Source organism: Alosa alosa, chromosome 18, assembly GCF_017589495.1.
Source record: "Alosa alosa isolate M-15738 ecotype Scorff River chromosome 18, AALO_Geno_1.1, whole genome shotgun sequence".
NCBI classification, from domain to species: Eukaryota; Metazoa; Chordata; class Actinopteri; order Clupeiformes; family Clupeidae; genus Alosa; species Alosa alosa.
Window position 1 is genome coordinate 13,726,722 of NC_063206.1, and position 20,247 is coordinate 13,746,968.

Sequence of the window (20,247 nt, forward strand, 5' to 3'; positions counted from 1 at the left end):
TTCAAACGGCAATGGTAACATCTTCCAGTTGGATATGAAATATTTACATTATGTGTGTTGTATCTATCAAATAAATTCTGTTTTTTTTCTTTGAGGGGAGTTAAAAATCCTCACAAGTATATGCTGATAGAGGTCAAAAGCACTCCACTACCATGACAAATTAACAAAGACATCCTGAAAGATTTATAGGCACTCTTAAAACATCAATGGCGCAATTTTTGATAGAAAAGCTGTCCATTTTAAGTGGCTATAAAAACTTGATGAAGTTCCCCTTGTACGTCTCTGTCAGGGCTCTACTAGTTACAAAGTGGTCTGGAAAGCTTTCACAGTTTTCTGTGCCACTGGCAATAACGATCAACTGACAAATCAACTAAGCAAATGACTAATGAACTGAAAGGTTCATGCAGACAGAGCATGTGTAATAATATGATGACATGCATATGACACTACAACAAAGACACACAAGGGCCACTAAGTAATACGGTTCCTGTAGTACTCTTTGGTGTGTTGTACACAGTGGAAGTGGATACAGACGACAAGATAAAAGATGCAACTAGTGATTGCATTTCCCCAATGGATAACCTTTAGTCTGACACAATATGACGTTGAAGAGTAAGTAAGTGTAAGTGTGTGTGTGTGTGTGTGTGTGTGTGTGTGTGTACGTGTGTGTTTATGTCTGAGTGAGTGAGATAGACATATAGTATGTGTGTGTGTGTGTTTGTGTGTGTCTGTGTGATTGTGGGTATGGTTTGTGTATGTGTGCGCAATGTCAATGTGAGTGAACAGGAAGCATGATCCTGAAGTGTGTGTGTGGGGGGGGGGTGTGTGTGTGTGTGTGTGTGTGTGTGTGCATGTGTAATGGAGTCATTCTGGAACTTCATAGTGAGGAGACTATTAATGTGACAAATGTGACATTTATCTCCCAACCTACAGCTCAGCACTACATCATGCCTACAGTATGTAAATCAGCAACTAGAGAGCAAGAAAAGAAAAAAGAACAAAAGAGAGATTGAGTCAGAGAGAGAGAAAGAAAGAGAGAGAGAGAGAGAAAGAGAGAGAGAGAGAAAGAGAGAGAGAGAGAGAGACTTCAATAACTTCTGCTTACAGAGCCTAGGGTCCCAAGATTTTAATTAAAACATTTAATAAAGAAATATCAATATGCAAAACAAACCAGTCTAAGAATGTCAAAAGGCATCTTACCTAATGTCACATGTGCTTTTTGTGTGGGCTTTTTGCCTTTGTTGAGATAGGACAGTGAAGAGTGACAACACATTTATTTTATTTATTTGTTAATGTATTAGGACAATGCTCATTATGAGGGGAGGGATCAGAAAATGCCTGTGAGTTGGAATCAAACCCAGGTCCCCCAGGGCATTTAGCTGTCTACAGAATCAAACCCAGATCCCCGTAGACACTTAGCTGCCCGTATTATTTTTGATTGTTATTATCAATCTACTGTATCTAATTAGTTATTTGATCAGTGTTTCGCAAAGCCAAAGATTATTTCCTCAAATGCCTTGTTTGGTCCACACGCCAAAGATATTTAGTTTAAGGAGAAAGTAAAGCAGAAAATATTCACATTTAAAAAGGTTGCAATCCAAGAATTTTGAGGTATTCTCCTTTAGCTCCACAGCTCCCTCTCACATCGGCATTTGAACTGACTCCCACATAGCCTACTGCAGGCTGTGCTGTGCACATAGAATGGAGCCATTCTGAGCTGAGATATATGACTTTGGGTGTATCTATGCACTCCACTGCCCATTTCCCAACCTATCAGATGGACATTTGTACAGGTAGAGAAGGACGGAGCAGTCAGCAGAGACGATAATGATCCCATAATGATAATGAATTATGATAATAATGAATGGCAAATGGCCACAAAGGAAACCATCTATCTCCCCCAGAGCACCTTCGCCGGAAAAGGACATGAAAGGGAGACTCTAAGCCTCTAAGCCTCCAGGTCCCCAGAGACCAGATCTAAGCTCCAGCATCCCCTCTCTGCTATGTCGCTTCGTCATAGAGCCCGCGCTGCAGTCAAATTTGTTTCCACTGCTCCATGAGCATGTTAGGGTGAATTGTGTATCTGGATAACCACACGCGGCTAATTAAATGCTTGCACCATTATTGTGCTGTCACTGGGTTTTGAAGAACATTGTTCAAACGTTAATCCAAATCTAGCTTTTAAATCTCTTATACTCCTAAGCTCATAATTGAAAAGCATTTAAGGCACATCTGTCATGCAGATTAGGGGGTCGGTTAGACAAACAGAGGTTTCGGATTCATTATTTTTATATTACAGAGATTGGCATGAAATCAAAGCAGATTAAAGGCTTCCAAATAGGTGACAGAATCTCTGTTACCCCTCCATGGTGCACTGGAATAATCAAAGATGTTGGTGAGTGGCCAAGCGCTTGTGGAAAAAAAAAAAACATCCACCCATTTGTGAATCTAAAGTGGCATGGCAGTGTGACAGAAATGTCAAGATAATAATAACACACACAGAAAAGAAATGCTATATGGCATATGGTTGAGGAACATCTTACATCAAGTTGATTTCATGGCACTAAGTGGAGTTTTCTATTTTCCTCCACTGTCAAAAAAGGCCCACAATGAGAGCCACTCAGATCAGTGTGTCACAGTACTTTCCACTGTTCCATGTCCCGCTTCGCATGGAAGAAAAAAAAAAATATCCACATCTTCTTGATTTGCTCTCTCCCCCATACTGAGGCTTCAGACATCAGACAGAATCACACAAAATGTGTGTTGTGACATGACCAGTGAAACAGATTAAAAGATTAAAGACGAAAAAAAAAAAAAAAATCAAGTTCAAGTTCCACATTTTCGAGCGTAATCCCGATGGTGGCTCATCAGCTATTTCCTGGCCTGCCCTAGACATTTTGAAGTTTTGAAAGAAGACTGAGATAGATGTGGAAGCAATTGTATCTGCGCTGAAGCGTTTGAATTATGTATTTATGTTTAATAATGCCTGTGAGTCAAAGCATTTCTGTTTTCCCAAACAGACAAGCCAAAGAGACTGGTGCAGCGTCTTCAAAACTCACTTCAGCATGAAAAGCGCTGTTGTCTCCCTGTATTGTTTACCATCCTTGTACCTTGAGCCCTATCAATTATCCAATGTGTTTGCGAGTGGAAATGAAAGTGTTGTGATTATACTTCCTTTATAATGCAAATGTTGCTTGTGTGATAGCTTACCCCTGTAACAGTGTGTTCTGCACAAGAGGTGCCTCGTCTTAAGAAAGACTCATTAACTCAAGAACAATCTGAATACGGGATGACTTGACAATGAAAAGAAGTGTGCCCAAGCAATTTAAAAATGAATAGATCGGGTTAAACATGCGCTCATCCATCTTCAGTCTGTGCAGTCACAAGTATGGAGGAATAATAATTCCCAAATGTATCTATTTTCAAACAAATACGACCTGTAGAAAACAACGTTGTGTTTTAACCATTACTAATTGAATTTGTTATATACTGTAGGATTCAGGGCTCATATTTAAATATACAGTACATATACAAATATTTCAATCTGATTTACTTTAATGATATCCATTTTGGATAAACACACCATGCCATGTCAGAAGTAACATTCCCTGACAGCTTTTGTGACAGTAAACTGACACCAGCTCTGGTGCATAACTTAGAGCACAGACATAGCAATGTGACAGAGTAATATCTCTAAAACAGCAGCTTTGGTTTAAAGTATCATTGGCAGTGTAAGGCCAGGATCTTTGGACCAAAGCAGACAAATGGCCACCCCCCATCTCAAACAAAGAACATTCCTCCCCACACAGAGGTGCCAGGGGTAGCTAATTAACATACAGTCTAATGCTCCAAAAAGAAAAACTGGTTTTATTGTCACTTCTGAAATCTCTGTAAATGTATGCTGTGAAAATGACACATTCATGTTTGGTGTTGAATTAATACTTGTAATGTGGGCAGCAGTCTGATCATGATTTCATTATCATCTAATGTATCTGTGCATAGTTGAAGACTAAAAACTACACTGTAGTCTGTATGTGAATCTCACACCTATATATTTACATCAACTGACCAATGATCTGCAAAGCAGTTGGGGGTGACATATTAAGATGGTCTTTGGGATGAGATCTCTTGATTTCTTCTGGTCTACCACTAGCCATAGGTCTCACTCGCCTCTCCACTCCACTCGTTGATAAACTACTTGGTAATTATTCAAGGTCAAGTTCTTAATTTTATGGAGTCAGATTAATCAGTTTCTCGCAATATTACCACTGCCTCACCAGTCTATCCTATTGTTTAATGCATCTTTAAACCTTTGATGGCCAACGTAGTTCTCATCTTAAGGTGCATCTGTGCCATCTCTTACAACAGCATCAGCGGTATGTTGGCTGAAACAGAAGTCCCAGCTACACTGACAAGCTGACAACTGACCACTGACAAGCATAACTTTTATCTCCGCCTATTATGTCTAGGCCGGGTCATGTCCAAATCTGAGTCTAAAGTGTCATTTATCAATCAGTACTGAGTGACTGTCGAATAGGCCAAGATTCATAGGTGGTGCCTCAGCACTGGCTCAGCAAATACTGCCAGGCTGAAGGTTGACACCAACCTGAGGTGTGGCACAATGAATTACTTGTGGGTGAGAGTGTGTGACGTGTGTGTGCGCGTGTGTGCGTGTAATCGTCAGAAAGACGGGGCTCCGTAAATCACTGCCCATCATCATTCATCACCCTCTCACATCATTGAATTCCTCACGGCCCAGCCATTGCTGACAAAATAGCCTCATTATCAGTTTCTGTGTCACAGGACGAACAATGTCAGCCCAGTGGAAGGGGGAGGCAAACACGCTTTCACGCGGAAACGCCAACATCCCATTACAGCGACTCAACAGTACCTGTCTTCTCCAGAACAGGTTATTTACTGTTGCGTCTGCTGCCCTTCATCAATATATAATGTGGAGTGATGTCTGGGAGCGAGATGAAATTCAATATGTAAAGCAATTTAATTTCTTTCCCCCTTTTTCAGGCTTTTCTGGTCTCGGCATCCCGTAGCTCAGCCTGACATTTTCCCTGTTGAAACGCGAGTAATTGAAACACGTCTGACTCTTAAGCGTCTTCTTTTTCTCTCTTCCAGATGCACGGGAAAAAAATAAGATGTAATGTCACACACTAAAGTGAAATGAAAAATAAAAGTTACACCCGAGCGTGTCCTTTTGTCACTTCAAGAGCCTGAAAAATCACTTCACAGCCGAGCGAGTATGGGTGCAAACGGCCTGGCCGTTGTGAGGACACGCACAGTTTAATGCCCCTTGTATAACTGTTGCTGTCGCCCTCCGTAATGCCAAACTGCGGGCTGCTTACTTCTGGATGATTAACCAATTAGTCTCCCTTGGTTGTGTGCGGGACTGCAGGGCCTTTAACGGCTCACTCATGGGGGATTAGGCCTCACCTTCAGCGGAAAAGGTCAGTGTACAGGCTCCTGGAGTGGCACAAACACTGGAAGCCCAGAGTTTCTCAGGAGGGAAGTGAAGACGGATGCACAATACAATAAAAAGACATCCAGCTGAGAGCACCCGCTGTGGTGTGTGTGTGTGTGTGTGTGTGTGTGTGTGTGTGTGAGTGTTTGTGTGTGTGTATGGTTCGTGTATATATGCAGTTCTTCAGTTCAAGATGAGGCGAGCTTCTTGATGGCTAAAATATAGCATAGCTATTTGGCATGATCAGTGGTTGGTTATTTCCTAGTGATAGGTGATTGTGTCATAATTGGTAATTTACCAGAATGTACAGCATCTTTGGCACCTGCATCAGTTGATCAGCACTTCCCTTGTATGTCTCGCCAATAATCTTTGGAAATGTTTGCAGTTTCTCATTTTGACTAAATGAACATCTTTGCTTTGAACCTCCGATAGCCATGACTAATCAATGTTTTAGTTTCAATTCCAAACATGTTTATTCCATCTGATGTAAGCAAAGTGCACCTGGCACGTCTCAAAGTGAAAGTAGGCTAATAATCATGACAGTATCTGGCACAACACTGATCTCTTAGTTATTAAAGTGTCAACCAATATTAACTCAACTGAATGTGGCTGAAGTTTTGCAGAGCTACATGGATGTAGTTAGGAAACACCTAAGCCCCATGTCTCATACACTGTGTATACAATAAATGGTTACGGTTTTCAATAAAATGTACAATGTGACACTACAACCTCTTTAATCAAATCTAATCAACAAAACATAAAAAAGGTAAAGCTCCTCTCTAGGAGGCATACAATTTGTATTGTACTCACTCAATTATAAAAAAATCCTGGGCAAACATTTTGGTAAGTTTTTCAATGCCACATCTGTATGTAGACAGTGATTGGAGTGGCAATATACAGGTAGGGAAACACCTGTAACCTACCAATAGTCTATCTGCCATCATAGTATCTGGCTCACAAAATAGTAATGGAACGAGAATAATCAAACGAATAGGCCTCAGACTAATCTAGCACACTGCTAGATTCATAGCTGCTATGAATAGCAGTTCCGCTCTTTCCTTCCTTTAGGCTGCTGCTGTTTGCCTTCTCTTGTGTGTGAGCATGCGCCCATACACCTTGGGCATTCAAATTAGGGCCCATAGAGGGAAGTGCTGCAATGACCAGCGCAGTGCACACACACATAATGTCAGTCAACAAGTAAGATGCAGGTGTGCTATTACTTTAGTCGCCGGTAAGGCATTCATCTCCACCTGGGTGTGTTCTTCAATGATGTGTCCTGATATATAAAGCCCTATGTTCTAATGTCAACAATATGTTGGTCTACATCACACATTTACTTTAAACCAACTGCAGACTGAATCCTTGAACAAAAAAAAGACAGGACTCACAGAGATGCACACTGAATAGATAATTAAATTAGCCTTTCTAGTCAAGCCTAAAATACTAAAAATGGCCCTTCTCAGTGTCTCTATCACATAACATTTTCCCTGTAGGGGGTTTACTGCTTCAAAAAGGAGAACATTCCCAGAGGCCACCAAACTCTGTTAATGGCTCTATCACACAATGATGCTGCATACTAGAACATTTTCATCTTTTGCAGTTTTTTTTAACCAATAAGACCCAAATCATTGAGTGAATGAAATTTCTCTCAGAAGCCTGATTTACATACCCGCCAGCTATATGATGAATACTTCCAGGGATTTGAGTTCACGTATGGATCGCATTTGGAATATTATTTCACAAAGCATGGCCACTTATACTAATCTTTACATAATTCAAGCCCTGAGCCTTTTTCACCCTCATGTTACCTGAAGCAGAAGCTGCCCACATTACATAATAAAACAAAGAACCCAAAGGCCATGAGTTAGAGGTCAGAGAATATAAAAAGGATACATTTTGCTTCATGGATTTTTTCCCCATGTCATAGGGTCCAGAATATTCTGCATATCATTGCCATTTGAGACCACATCCACCATGAACATTATTACATTACATTACATTACATTTGGCTGACGCTTTTTTAGCCAAAGCGACTAACAACATGGTAAACAGTTTAAGTTTTAGAGCAATTCTCAACAATTTTAGGACAATTTAAAAAACATTAGAGTACAGTAAAAATAAGTGCATCAGCGAGTGCTGTTTTTAACAGTTACGTGTCAGTTTAAGACAGCTGGTGAGTGCTAGGATCAGCAAGACTTGTTGTAAGTGTTGCTATGAGAGGAGATGTTCTCTAAAGAGCTGGGTCTTCGGGAGTTTTTTGAAAATGGAGAGGGATGTCCCTGCCCTTGTAGGAACTGACAGTGTGTTCCACCAACGAGGAACAACAGATGAGAAAAGTTTGGATTGGCCTGAGCGTACTGGTGGTAGAGCTAGACGTCGACGGTCTGGAGGTAGTGTATGTCTGTATGAGGGCATTCAAGTAGGTGGGAGCAGAACCAGAGACTACTTTGTAGGCAAGCGTTAGAGCCTTGAATTTGAACATAATGTACATAACCAGCTCACTTCATATCTCTCACCCTAGGTCATGAAACCACTCAATCAGTTTAAATATGCAACCAAATGCATATGGAACAGCAAAATCCTAAATATTTTGTGTGGCTGCTATTTGGGTGGTTGGCAATCAGTTCTTCCTCATGGACATGGTCCATAATACTTGGTGGGAGGTATAAATATGCCTCGGAATTTACAGAGACATACATAAAAGGCATGCAGAGTTCTATGCATACATACATACACTTTAACCACTATGGTTACATCTTGTATAAGCCATATGTTTTCTCCTCATCTCAAAATGACTGACAGTCTTGCTTAAATGTGGACCATTAATGCCCTAGTCTGAGATTTTCTGCCTATGACATGCTGTTTGCTCTACCTAGTGGGTAAGGCTGTCCTAAAAACACACATTTTATTTCTATCTCAGTGACAGGAATCACATTGACAGGGTAGATGGGCACATAGTCATGCATCAAATTACTATAAACAGCAGTTTTGACCGTGGCAGAAAAAAGGTGACTTTTAGAACACAGACACAAAGCAGATTTTGCAACGCTTGAGGCACCCAAATATAGATTTCTCATGTACACTTCTTGAAGCTGAACACTACCATAGATTCACTGGACTGAATGGAGGTCACAGCCTTCAATCAGGTTTTTGGCTTTTACAATAATGAAGAGAAAACATGCTAAGGTTATGACAGACTGCCAAATATATGTTAGACATATAATAACCAACTGGCATATACTGGCATATAGTTTGGATGGGAGAAGTGTCAGTAACAGCTCAGAAGCGCACAGGAAGAAGATCCCAACAGACACTGCAATAAGGTTCACTACAAACAGCAGGGTTGAATAAATCTCCCTGGGGAATAGAATAACATTGATGACCAAAAACAATGAATGCAGTCAACCCCCAGAGGAGGCCTTAAAGTGAAAGTGAATCATCTTTGTTTGAGCAGGAATAACAAACAGGAAAAGCAATGCAGCATATAGGAGTCACTTCAAATGGTTGAAAATGAATGTCCATATTTTTCCAAAGCCATCATCTTTTACTGAAAGAAATGCATTTATGTTTAAAAATGGCTCTACTTATTCTGAGCAATTACAGAAAAGTAAAGGGCTGCATCAGTGATCAAGTTATCAAGAATAATGACTGCACTGATAACCCCTCTCAGGATCATCATTGTACACAGTTAATCCTCATCGTTGTGATGATATTGTCTTTACCCGAGGTGCCAAATCTCTGATTCTAATCCTCTACAATTGCTGAAAGTTGCAAAAGTACATAATCAACTTTTCATGCATCGGTCCAATGATGTGAAAGGAACTTGTTAACAGCTGCGGCCTGATGTACAGAGGGGTTATAACCTCGGTCACAACAATCTATAACAGTCCAACTGTTCGGCAAACTCATAAACAGTACATATGGCAATAAAGCACACTTTACAGTTTTCAAATGGTTGTTAGGATATCAACTACATAGTCATAGTACATTATAAGTCTATAATTTACTCATAAAAGGAACAGTATACATATTCTGTGTGACAAAAGGAGAATAGACGGTAAGCCAGCATGTGTTTATGTCCTTGTGCAAATGACATCTTCAACTTAAATCATTCAGCAAATATCCGGGGAGGATTAAGAGGACAATGTCATCCATACCAGATGCTCAGGATAAGACTGTTTGCCAAGCTAATGTTCTAGTTTATTTTTAACAGTATTCTGAGCTGGCCCCATCATCTCAGAGTCAACAAAAGATGCTAGATGCAAGGTGAACATATAATTAATACTGCGCTATGCAATAACTTAGTTCCACAGTATAGTCATTACTGACAGCAGACCGACACCCTGCACATCAACAGCAGTCACAACTCCATCTTCCCCTTGCCTTGCCTCCATTTGAATCTCTACCCCTTAACAACATCTCTCTCTCTCTCTTTCTCCATCTTATCTTGAGCGTGAGCTCCTCTTCTCCCTTGAGGACTGCCTATTTTCTGGTCTTTACGTTATGCTTCCATGCTGCAGTGCTTTCTTGTCACATAATGGGAGAATTCAATCATGCAATCGAATGGTTAATTGCTACTGGGCTCTGCCATTTCAAGCATCTAGTTTCAAAAGGGCTTTTGGTTTAAAGCAAAGGACATGACTTCAGATCAAGCTAGTAAAAAGGAATTGCAGATAATGTTATATTCTGCACAAGCCCTTGGCATTCATAAACATAGCTTCATACAGTTCTTGTTATACAATCACACTCCAAAATAACAGCACTAAAAATGAATTGTGCTTGTTTCTTCAAAATGCACAGTGCAATCTGTCACTAGTGCCCTTTAGAGAGGGACAGCGAACACTGTTTTTATTGACACTTTGTTGATAGGTTCTCTTCATCTTTTCAACGTTTAAATTATTTATGCGTGACTATTATGCGTGAAAAGATAATTATTTTTGATTGATGATCATTCAGACACCAAAATGATGGGGAAAAAAACATTATGCAATTTTAACTTTTGGAATTAAAGTTGAAGCGAAAAACCAAGCATAAACTCTAAATAAGTAAATTCGTCTTAGGAGGCAACATATCTAAACAAAACACTTTTTATTTCTTGCATTAAAGCCCAAAACCTTGCCTTTACAGACTTGGAAGCCCAGCAATGTTCTCAGCAATGTTTTTCATTCCAAAGGAGGCTACACATCAAGAGGTTTTAAGCTTTCCCCTTAAAAAGTTCATCACAAAGTGACAGCAATTTCAATCAGGGTAGGAGAAAGACATCAGATGGCAACACATCTAGCTGATCTCCACTGGTGATCATTACCTAGGCCTGGGGACAGGAATGAGAGCTGATGTGATCACAGGCATAATGAAACACATTTGCCTGGCTTAAAGCCACCGTTCCATCATAAATCATGAGAAATGACAGTTTACTCCTAGGATAAATAAATGGCATCATATTGCCACTCTATGATCTGCCTGCTTGAATTTAGATCTCATCAGCAGAACAGATGTTGGGTTTTGTCTCAACCATCTTAATCTCTTGTCCTGTTGAATTCTTTGTCCTGTTGGGACCACCCAATGTTTACCACGAGACACACCCTACGCACCTGATGCATGCTAAACAATCAAATCTCACAAAACATATATAGAAAGAAAAGCAAGTAATCACACAATTTACTGCTTGGGCACCAAAAACAATTGATTGACCAAATGACTGAAAAACAGTCTAGTTTGAACTGGGGATCTGCGAAGCATCAAATTGCTTCAAAGCTCCGCTACTTCATTGCCACCACTCAGATTCAATTTAGATAATGCTTTAATACCTCTTTACAAAGGAGCCTGGCCCTCAGGCGTGTCTGGCACAATAGTCTGGAAGTGCAAGAGAAAGCTCAAGCTTTAGTATGGTGGACAGGGGGCCTGTTGCATCATGAGCATGAATGGGACGAGTCATGAGGCAGTCAGGCCTTGATGCCACGGTGCTGAGACAAAGCTGCAAAAAGGCTTTGTGTCAAATATCACGAGAGACACACGAGTGCCTCCACCAGCAGTCTGGCAAAACTCACTCATCGCTTTGTGCTCCTGGCTGACAGGGTGAAACAGTGTGTGCTTAAACCAATATGGAGGAAAAAATATAAGCCCATACCAATTGAGGCGACTCAAAAAAAAAAAAAGAACAACAGACTGTTTAGTAGACTGACAAAACGATAGAGGGCAGTCCCTCTCACAACATCTTCCACCAAGGCTGACAGAAAGAGGTAGAAGCTGTCGAGGATGTCTGAAGAAAAACACAGCCGACAGAAGTGCAGTGTGTACAATCTGGCGAGGACAAGACGAGAGGGAACATTCTCTCCTCCACCACCGATGGGTGGCATATCTTTAGTGACACCCAAGGTATGGCTGGCTTGTTTACTTGCTAATGCTAGCTGACAGAATAGTCTGTCTTCTCCGCTCTGCTCTTCTGGCGATGCGCTTTGTATGGCACGGCCACGCTATCTGACACTAACGCCTCTGGAAAGAACAGTCCCTTTCCCCTGAAATAATTCATTGTGATTTCCTCCTGTTCAATAGAAGCCAAACACTGGAAAGCATAGATGCTTTTTCATTGCTGACAAGTTCTCCCTTTCCCTCACCTGGTTAAGTCTATGTGTGGTCTGTACTCTTTTTGTCTCTCAACAGCACTTCACCAGTTGCCCGCATTTGTTAATGCTCTGATACATTACACGCAATTTGCAACAAACTTTTCATCAATTTGTTCCATGCCTTGGGACTGTAAACTTGCGTCCAGAGGAAAAACACTGAAACTCAGTGTGCAAAGGGTGAGAGTTGTCACTTACAATTGAGCTAGTTGTTTGAAACAGTATAATGACTCCAGAGAAAATGACAAAACTGATTCAATAAAAGTACAGTAGAATAAGATCATCATGGATTTGTCAATGTGGAAACGACTCAATTTCCCTCAAAAGTCATAATATTTATCAGCTGTCTTGTATAAAAACAATATCTTGGCATAATCATAGCTGCTACATGGGTATTGAAGAGTACTTGTAGAAAAATACTTTAAAAAGATACTACACAACAGTTGTAATGGTGTGAAAGTTCTTGAAAGTTTAATTTTCTTGATAAATGGTGTGGCACAAGTTTTAAACAAGAAGTTCTCAATTTGCATATGCTATCCTGGTAATTTATTAGAGAGAACCTGATATTATAAAATGAGGGCCTATTTTTAGCTATACTTTGCAGCATTATACTTCCATTAAGCCAGCTGGTACAGACAAATCTCTGTACTCTGCAGGCGGCTCTCTTACAGGAAGTGTTGCTAGGCCCGTGACTCAGCAATAATTATCTTAGTGAGAGCAAAACGAAGATATAGGGCTACCACTGCATGCCTTATTAGTGATTCCCACAGAGATCACACACATTGCACGGTGTGCACACTGCATTAGCACTTCCCACACACACAAAAGGTGTCTCATGAGCTGTACTACTGTTGTGCCAAGCCAGAATAAATCACTGGTGTCTACAGTATTTCCAAAGCCATACAGATACATTGGCCGGTGACCAACGCTGGTCTACACTCTACACTTTCAAATTCACACAAATTCAATTCGAGATTTGCTGTATAATCTTCATCATCATGCAGATGATTAGTTATGTTGAAAGGGTCAGCACTGTATGTGAAATGACTTTGGGGACAAGCTGTGTTGAAAGCTCCTCGACAGTTGCGCCCATAAACACAACTCCCTCCATTTGCAAACCTAATGGGCTTGCCTACATAGCTGACATTAAACAGCAGGCATATGTTGCACTAAAACAGAACAAAGCCAGGTCCAATGGGAGAGTAGGAGGGGTGGCGTGTGTGTGTACAGCTAACCTAAATGACTGAACCACTAATTAGGTCTGCATGGCCGAGATTTAATTAAAGCCAATGTAAATAATTAATACTTATAATGTGCTGTTTCTGTAATGTACCTTCATCAGAGAAACACAGCTGGTCTTTTCCCACAGCTTAATATCTAAGGAGGGGAACTGCATTAAAAGACCTTTATCCCAGTGGAGCCACACAGGATTCTTACTGCTTGTTTTCCCTCGGTCTAGGATTAGCATAGGTACATCTGGAGATGGTTATCAAACATTATCATTTTAATGGACAAAATGCAAATATAAAATGCAAGAATTTTGTCTTAATATTCAGAACAAAACATGACCTATTAAGTAAGAGTGGATTATTTATTAAACTTTGCAGGCATGTCATTAAAGGTGCTTTAAGCGATGTTGGGTAAAGTCACTTCTGTTGATGTTCAAACAGAGAGCTAGTTCACTACTCCAGGCCCCTCCCTCCCGTGCAATTGAAACTCTCCTAAATGTGCATCTTGTCAGTGATTGGCTTAAACAGTTTGCTAGGTTTTTATGGTCCAGGCTGGACCAGACTGTTTTTATTACCGTATTTCGTTGCCTGGGATGTCCACAGAGACTGTGTCTTTTTACAGTGTATTCAAGACACAGGCAGCTAGCGGATGGTGAGGTGATGTTTTCTGTATATGACAAAATATGTTTTAGCTTAGAAACCGCTAACATCGCTTAGGGGACCTCCAACTAGGGCAGGTGATGGATGTGCACTATGATGTTTTTCTTTCTCTACACTTCATATGGTTTATACACTCTCCATACTCTACTAAATGTCAAATCATTATCAAACACCTTTAATAACAATGCCACGAATGGTCCCATCCTCCTCGCTTTGCATGGGGGCAAGAAAACATTTTTTTTACTAAATACAGACATTTACAAGTGAGTAACTATTTTGTATAGCCATTGCCCAACTTAAAGAGGTCAATGCACTTTCCCTTTATTTGAATTGTAATTTATTTAGTCTTTCCCATGTTGAAGAATGACTAGGGCATTTGACTCAGGAATTTATTAAAAACATCTATTTATTTATGAGATATTCTTTTTTCTCAGAATAGATTACCTTCCCTTCAAGGTTGGATTTTTCTTCATTTTTCATTGTGAGACTAAGGTGAATCACCAAAACTTTACCAAGGGTGCTAATAAATGAGGTGTAGCTTTCTTTTAGTTATGTTGGTTTGTTTGTTTTCTCCAGAACATCTAATCATACTCTGTTGCAGAAATTGGCTTCTATATATGACGAAAGGTCAAGTGAGGTGCTAGTCATGGTTATAATGGGCAGGGCTGGGATTTTTGAAGTGAGAGTTACAGCTTGATTGTGGTGCACATGTTTTTTTCACACAGCATTTCAAGCATCAGTGGGTGATCATGGCATCAGCTTTGAGCAATAGTTTTTCTCACTGTTGCCATGGTGTTTCTTCAAGCGCACAAGCATGGGTCGGGATATGCTCTGGGAATGGCAAGTAGTTGAAAGCTACATCTGGTTATATCTGTCTGGAAATCTAAATACCTTATTACTCACAGTAAGTAGATAGCCAAAGGAAAGGTTCCATCAACTTTAGAGGACATCTGAGAGCACTGAGAAAGAGACAAGTAGCCTACTTTTCAGTAGTTTTCAGTAGATTATCAGGAAACAGATGATCCAAATGACAGTGTCATAGTTTGTGTGAGCATAGTGTGTGTATAACTCACAAGTAATCCTCACCCAGACTCAGAGTATGCATCGTTATTCAGCACCTAAATGAAACATCCCAAGATGATGATTTTGTCATTACTGCCCAGTGTCTCAGTATAGCCGAGACACTGAGTATACCAACATAAACAAACAGATGGAAGGGCTTTGATTTTTAATGGCCTCCATTCAAGGACCTGCCAGTTACTTTAGTCAAATCTCCCAGAAGGGCTACCTTTACTGTGAGCAAAACCCAAGTTTAGCGATTAACGTTGTGGAAAATAGCACTTAGGGGCAGTTATATTAAAAATTGGAACTCTAATGGGTGTAATTAGCGCATTCATTTCACCCAGCAGATGTGCGGAGGACATTAATTGTTGACTGATGCAGGCTTTCGATGCATGCTCGTCACTGATTAGGCTACAGTCTTACGGCCGTAAACAAATGTGGGGTGCACTCACATGCATGATGAGGACAGGCTAATCTGATGGATGGGTTATCTAAGTCTGCTCTCATTTCACCAGAGAACACACAAAAAGTGTGGCGTGTGTGTGGGTTAAAAAAAAACCTTTATTTTTTATATATGTTTTGGTGATAAAAAATCATGTTATAAAAACACGGAGAACAAGCTCCGTTCTTTGACACCAAGCCCCCACACACACCACCACCACCACTACCACCACCCCCACCTACCCACCCACCTACATACACACAATTGTAAGTTATGCAGAGAGTCTTGAATTAAACATCAGTAGTAATGGAATGCCCTTTCAGTCAAGTAGCCCTACAGGTTCGAGAGACTGAAAGACAGGTCCAGTGGCATGGGTCCTACGGCATGCCCTCGCAACAAGGCCTCCAAAAGAGAGCTCCAGGCTTTTATCGAACAGTTGTTCATTTTTATGGGGTATGTTTAATCAGTCCGCTGCAAACTTCACTCTTAGATTTATATTTATGTGCATGTTTGTGTGTGAACCCGAGAGTGCGAGAGAAACAAAGTAAACAGAGAGGGTGTGTGTGTGTGTGTGTGTGTGGTGAGAGCCCAATATTAGAGATGGTTAAAGAAAAGAATCAATTGTCAGGAGGAGAAGAGAGGGTGGGGGCAACACTGTTTTTCCAATCGATCTCGAAACGCTGCGCACTAGGCCTGCTGCAATGAGCCAGACTAAATTTAGCTGCTCACGCAGTGATGAATTCCACAGCTCACTCCGACCCGTTTCATTAGAGTGATGGAGACAAGCCTGATAGGTCACCCATGCTGACAAGCTCTGCCACAGAAAGCCCTGACTCAACTACTTAAAGCCACATTCCCCACCCGCACATGCACCCCGCCCCCCATGTCTCCCACACACCTTCTGGTTCCTCCGGATTCCCATACTCTTTACTTAACCTTCCTGGATGCTAAGGCCTGATGGCAACTGAGCAGGACATGCCATGGGTGTCATTTTCCTTCATAGAGGCAGCTGTGAAGCGGTTCAACTGGGAAGGTACATATTGTTTAGTGCCATTCTGTGTTTTTGCTATTGGTTTATCATGATTGAACAAAAGATCTGCTCACTGTAATGAAGGAGAGATTTTACAGATCACTTTACAGAAGACTGAAATTGTGTCCGTGGTATGCAGTGACTACAGTCCACTACTACCTGTGCAGTATGATTAAACAAAATGGTTAGAAGTTAAGAATGATCATCTACTGTTGCCTTTGTTGATGAATTAATACAGTTGGCATTAATGAAGCAGAACATTTAGGTTTCAGAGCATCTTTTTGGTAAAGGACATCACAATGTGTTACCAGCAACATAAAATGATTAGTGACCGTGTGTTTTTGAGTACAACTTCATTCCCAAGAGACCCATACATGAATGCCTTCACATGAATATTTATGATGATGTAAATACTTAATAATACTAACAGTGTTGTAGTAACTCATATTTTATGCAAAATGACAACTTGAGTGAATACAGGGAAGGGTGGAGGATGGGTGTAGAGAGAGAGGCAGAAAGAGGTAAACGTCTTTCTGCTGAAGCCTTCCTAAGAAAACTATTTGACTTCAGCAGCACCAGCACCGAAATAAGATGCCGGGGCCTGCTACCGATTGGTGTGCCAAGATACCATCACAGACAGCTCTGCGTCACTAGGTGGCCCCTTCACAATATTGGCCATCGCCATGGCAGCGTAATGGTGTTATCAGGTCGTCCTAAAGGGACCGATGACTCACGAGCCTGCCAGCAGACACCTCTCTTCCTGAAGCCATGCTGGCTAATAGGCCCTCCACAGGCTGGGGAGACTGGGCGAGAGAGAGCTGATAACATACACACACACACACACACACACACACCGGCACTGCTTCACTGCTTGGAAGGCAAAAAAACATTCAGCAGCGATAAAGAAACCAGAAAAGAGGTAAGGGATAGGAGAGAAAAAGATGGTGGAAAAGGCTATCCAAGAGTTATAACTCACTGTGCTATATGAAGACAAATGTTCTTTGGTGCCATATGGCTGCTGTGCCATTGCTCATGCAGCCTGAATACAAAACGGCATGATGAATCGGAAAGTACACAATGCATTGACAAGTAGGGAGAGTGTGTGTGTGTGGGGGGCACACAACGCTAATTTACAACAGAAATATTGAAACGTTCATAAAATTTGAATGGGGTGGATTAAACCCATTTGTTTGGACTCATCAGGCATGGGCACTTCTGTTTATTTATGCCAGCAGACACTGAGAAGTGATGAAAGGCCACCTACGCAAACAGGCCATTCTGCAAAATAGAGGACACGACACGACTCCTAATTCCCTCACCATGGCACGCTGCAAAACCAAACCGATGGGCCTAATGGAAACGGCCCACAATTTGCCGCAAAGAATGCCAGCCGGTCTCATTCAGAGATGTCAAAATCAATCACGCCGAGCCTTGAGCAGGTGTCTTGCAGAACAAGAGGTGTCCCCATTGTATGTGTGTGTGGCACATCCCTATTAACCTGTGAGTAACTTGTCATAACAACACTCTCACTGTTGTTGATGCTGAGACTATTTGCATGCCATAGGAGAGGTGTCCTTGACTGAACAGGGAAACACTGGGGGAAATACTATTCAAGAACTCTCATTGAAGAGCAGCCACTTAACTAAAGGTCAGCCACTATACTACTATCAAGAAAATGTTCAATGTTACAGTTGCGTTACAGTTTGGAGTGGTTTGTTTTGTGCTAGTGCCCTTTTTTCCTCCAACGAAATGGATAAATGAGTAATCATTTAACAAACGTCTGTGACACACGTCTCTTAGATTCAACCAGCCGAAAAAATTCCCACCCATGAGCAGGAATGAAGACAAGGCCTCGTTTTACAGTTTTAGCTCACAGCAAACTTCTTCATAACTCCATTTCTATGCATTGGGTTATGAGGACCTCTCACCCTGCCCAAAGGTCAGTGGACTGTAGCGCTGTGCGAAACTCATTATCGCTTAAGTCATGAACTTCATATGAGCTCTACTCTTGATGCTCTCAACTTTCAACTAACTATCTCACAAAGTAAAGAGTTAGACAGCTCAGGGCAGGTGAAGACTACAAATGTGTACATGTAAATCCTCTCCATAGCATACTGACTGCAATCCTCTCAACTTTGTTGACTTGATTGTATTGTGAATGGTGATTATATGATACTATTAGATTGTCACTGACATAAAAAAGAAAGTCTTATCTCTTTCTTCCTCTTCTGTAAAGTTTTAATGTAAATTGATTGTATATTGTACATTTATTTACTACAGGAAAACACTTTGGTGCAACACCTGTTGCTTTGACACATGAATAAGTAAAAAAATGTGAGTTGACAGAACTTGACATTTTGTAATGAGAACTTGATGGTGGTTGCACTGGTTCGTAGTCGAAGCTGAGTGCCACCGTACTTATTTCCAACGGCTTCCCATCACTTGTACATCGCATTCGGCATCTGCCAGATGAATACATGGAAAATGCAAACTGCACAAAACAAATCCGTCATTCCCAGAAACATGTTATGTTATAGCAAGGCTCTATATGCAGGAGAGTTCTGAGGAGTTCACCAGCTGTGGGGCAGTATTGCACGGAGCATGCTGAGCACTGCGCAAGCGGCAATGCCACCCAGGCAGGTGTTTCATGGGCGCCACAATGGCTCCAACGACTCTTACAGTATCCCCGCTTATGGGATTCTGCGGATTCCGCAGGTTCTAAGTATTCCAGATGAGCATCAGTGGGAATGCACTACCCATCTGCGTCCCATTCTGAGCATGTGTGAGGAGGAGCAGGCCAGTGCATAGCATTGCCGGTCGGAATAATGGAAGTAGTGAAGTTGAGGTGAGGCTCGCCTCCCTCAGACTGACTAGGAGAAATGAGCGCTGTTTGCGGCTAATCACCTCCCTCGGTGGTTCACCTTGTGCTTTAGAATCAGCTTTTCTTTCCTCTCTCACTCTTCTAACACGGTCCCTTCGGCACCACAACTGAAGTGATATTTTCTTGTAACTATGCCACGTTTTCATCTGAAGGAAAGAAAAAGTGCTTGAGTTGAGCAATGTGTAAACTAGCTGAAATGAGGGGAGGAGAGGAAAAGGGTGTGTGTGTGTGTGTGTGTTGGGAGTGGGAAGGTGGGGGTACCGAGTGATGTGTTTGTCAAACCTTTCCATCAAGAGAATAATGTTGCTCTTTGAAGCCAAGAAGGCATTAAAATTTCAGCACACAGGTGAGAGAGGGCTGTGAAAACTCCCTTGGATTTGTAGCTGTATTTGTTCCTGCTTAAAGGAATTATCCGGAGTAAAAAGCCAGTACCTTTCCAGAAATGTTGCTGCTGCAGCTGGCATCTTTTGGAAAGGGGAAAGTCTAGGGGAAAGTCCGTAGGAGTCGATTGCATCACGTCGTTGCACGACATCACGTCACGTGACATTTCAAAATTCCAACCTGTTAGTAAGCTAGGGTTTGCTGTTGCATACAACTTCATTTCAATTTCGAAAGAAATACTGGACTATGTTTAAAAAAAAAAAAAAAAAAACGGCGACGAAATTGTGAATTTCCAGAGCGTGTTACTCCACACTCGGCAATCGACTCCTACGGACTTTCCCCTAAAGATGCCAGCTGCAGCAGCAACATTTCCGGAAAGGTACTGGCTTGATGAAATTCATTCTGGACTCTCTATCCGACCACATAATGACCTCGGGACACTTCGGTTTGGCTTTAGGGAGCCTCTACT

At 41.3% G+C, this 20,247-nt stretch overlaps 1 protein-coding gene across 3 annotated transcripts in view; it reads right to left on the reverse strand.

The window, feature by feature from the left end:
* grid1a (glutamate receptor, ionotropic, delta 1a) overlaps positions 1-20,247 on the reverse strand; it is a 257,939-nt gene that overhangs the window by 120,807 nt on the left and 116,885 nt on the right. The gene's annotated exons all lie outside the window — the stretch shown is intronic.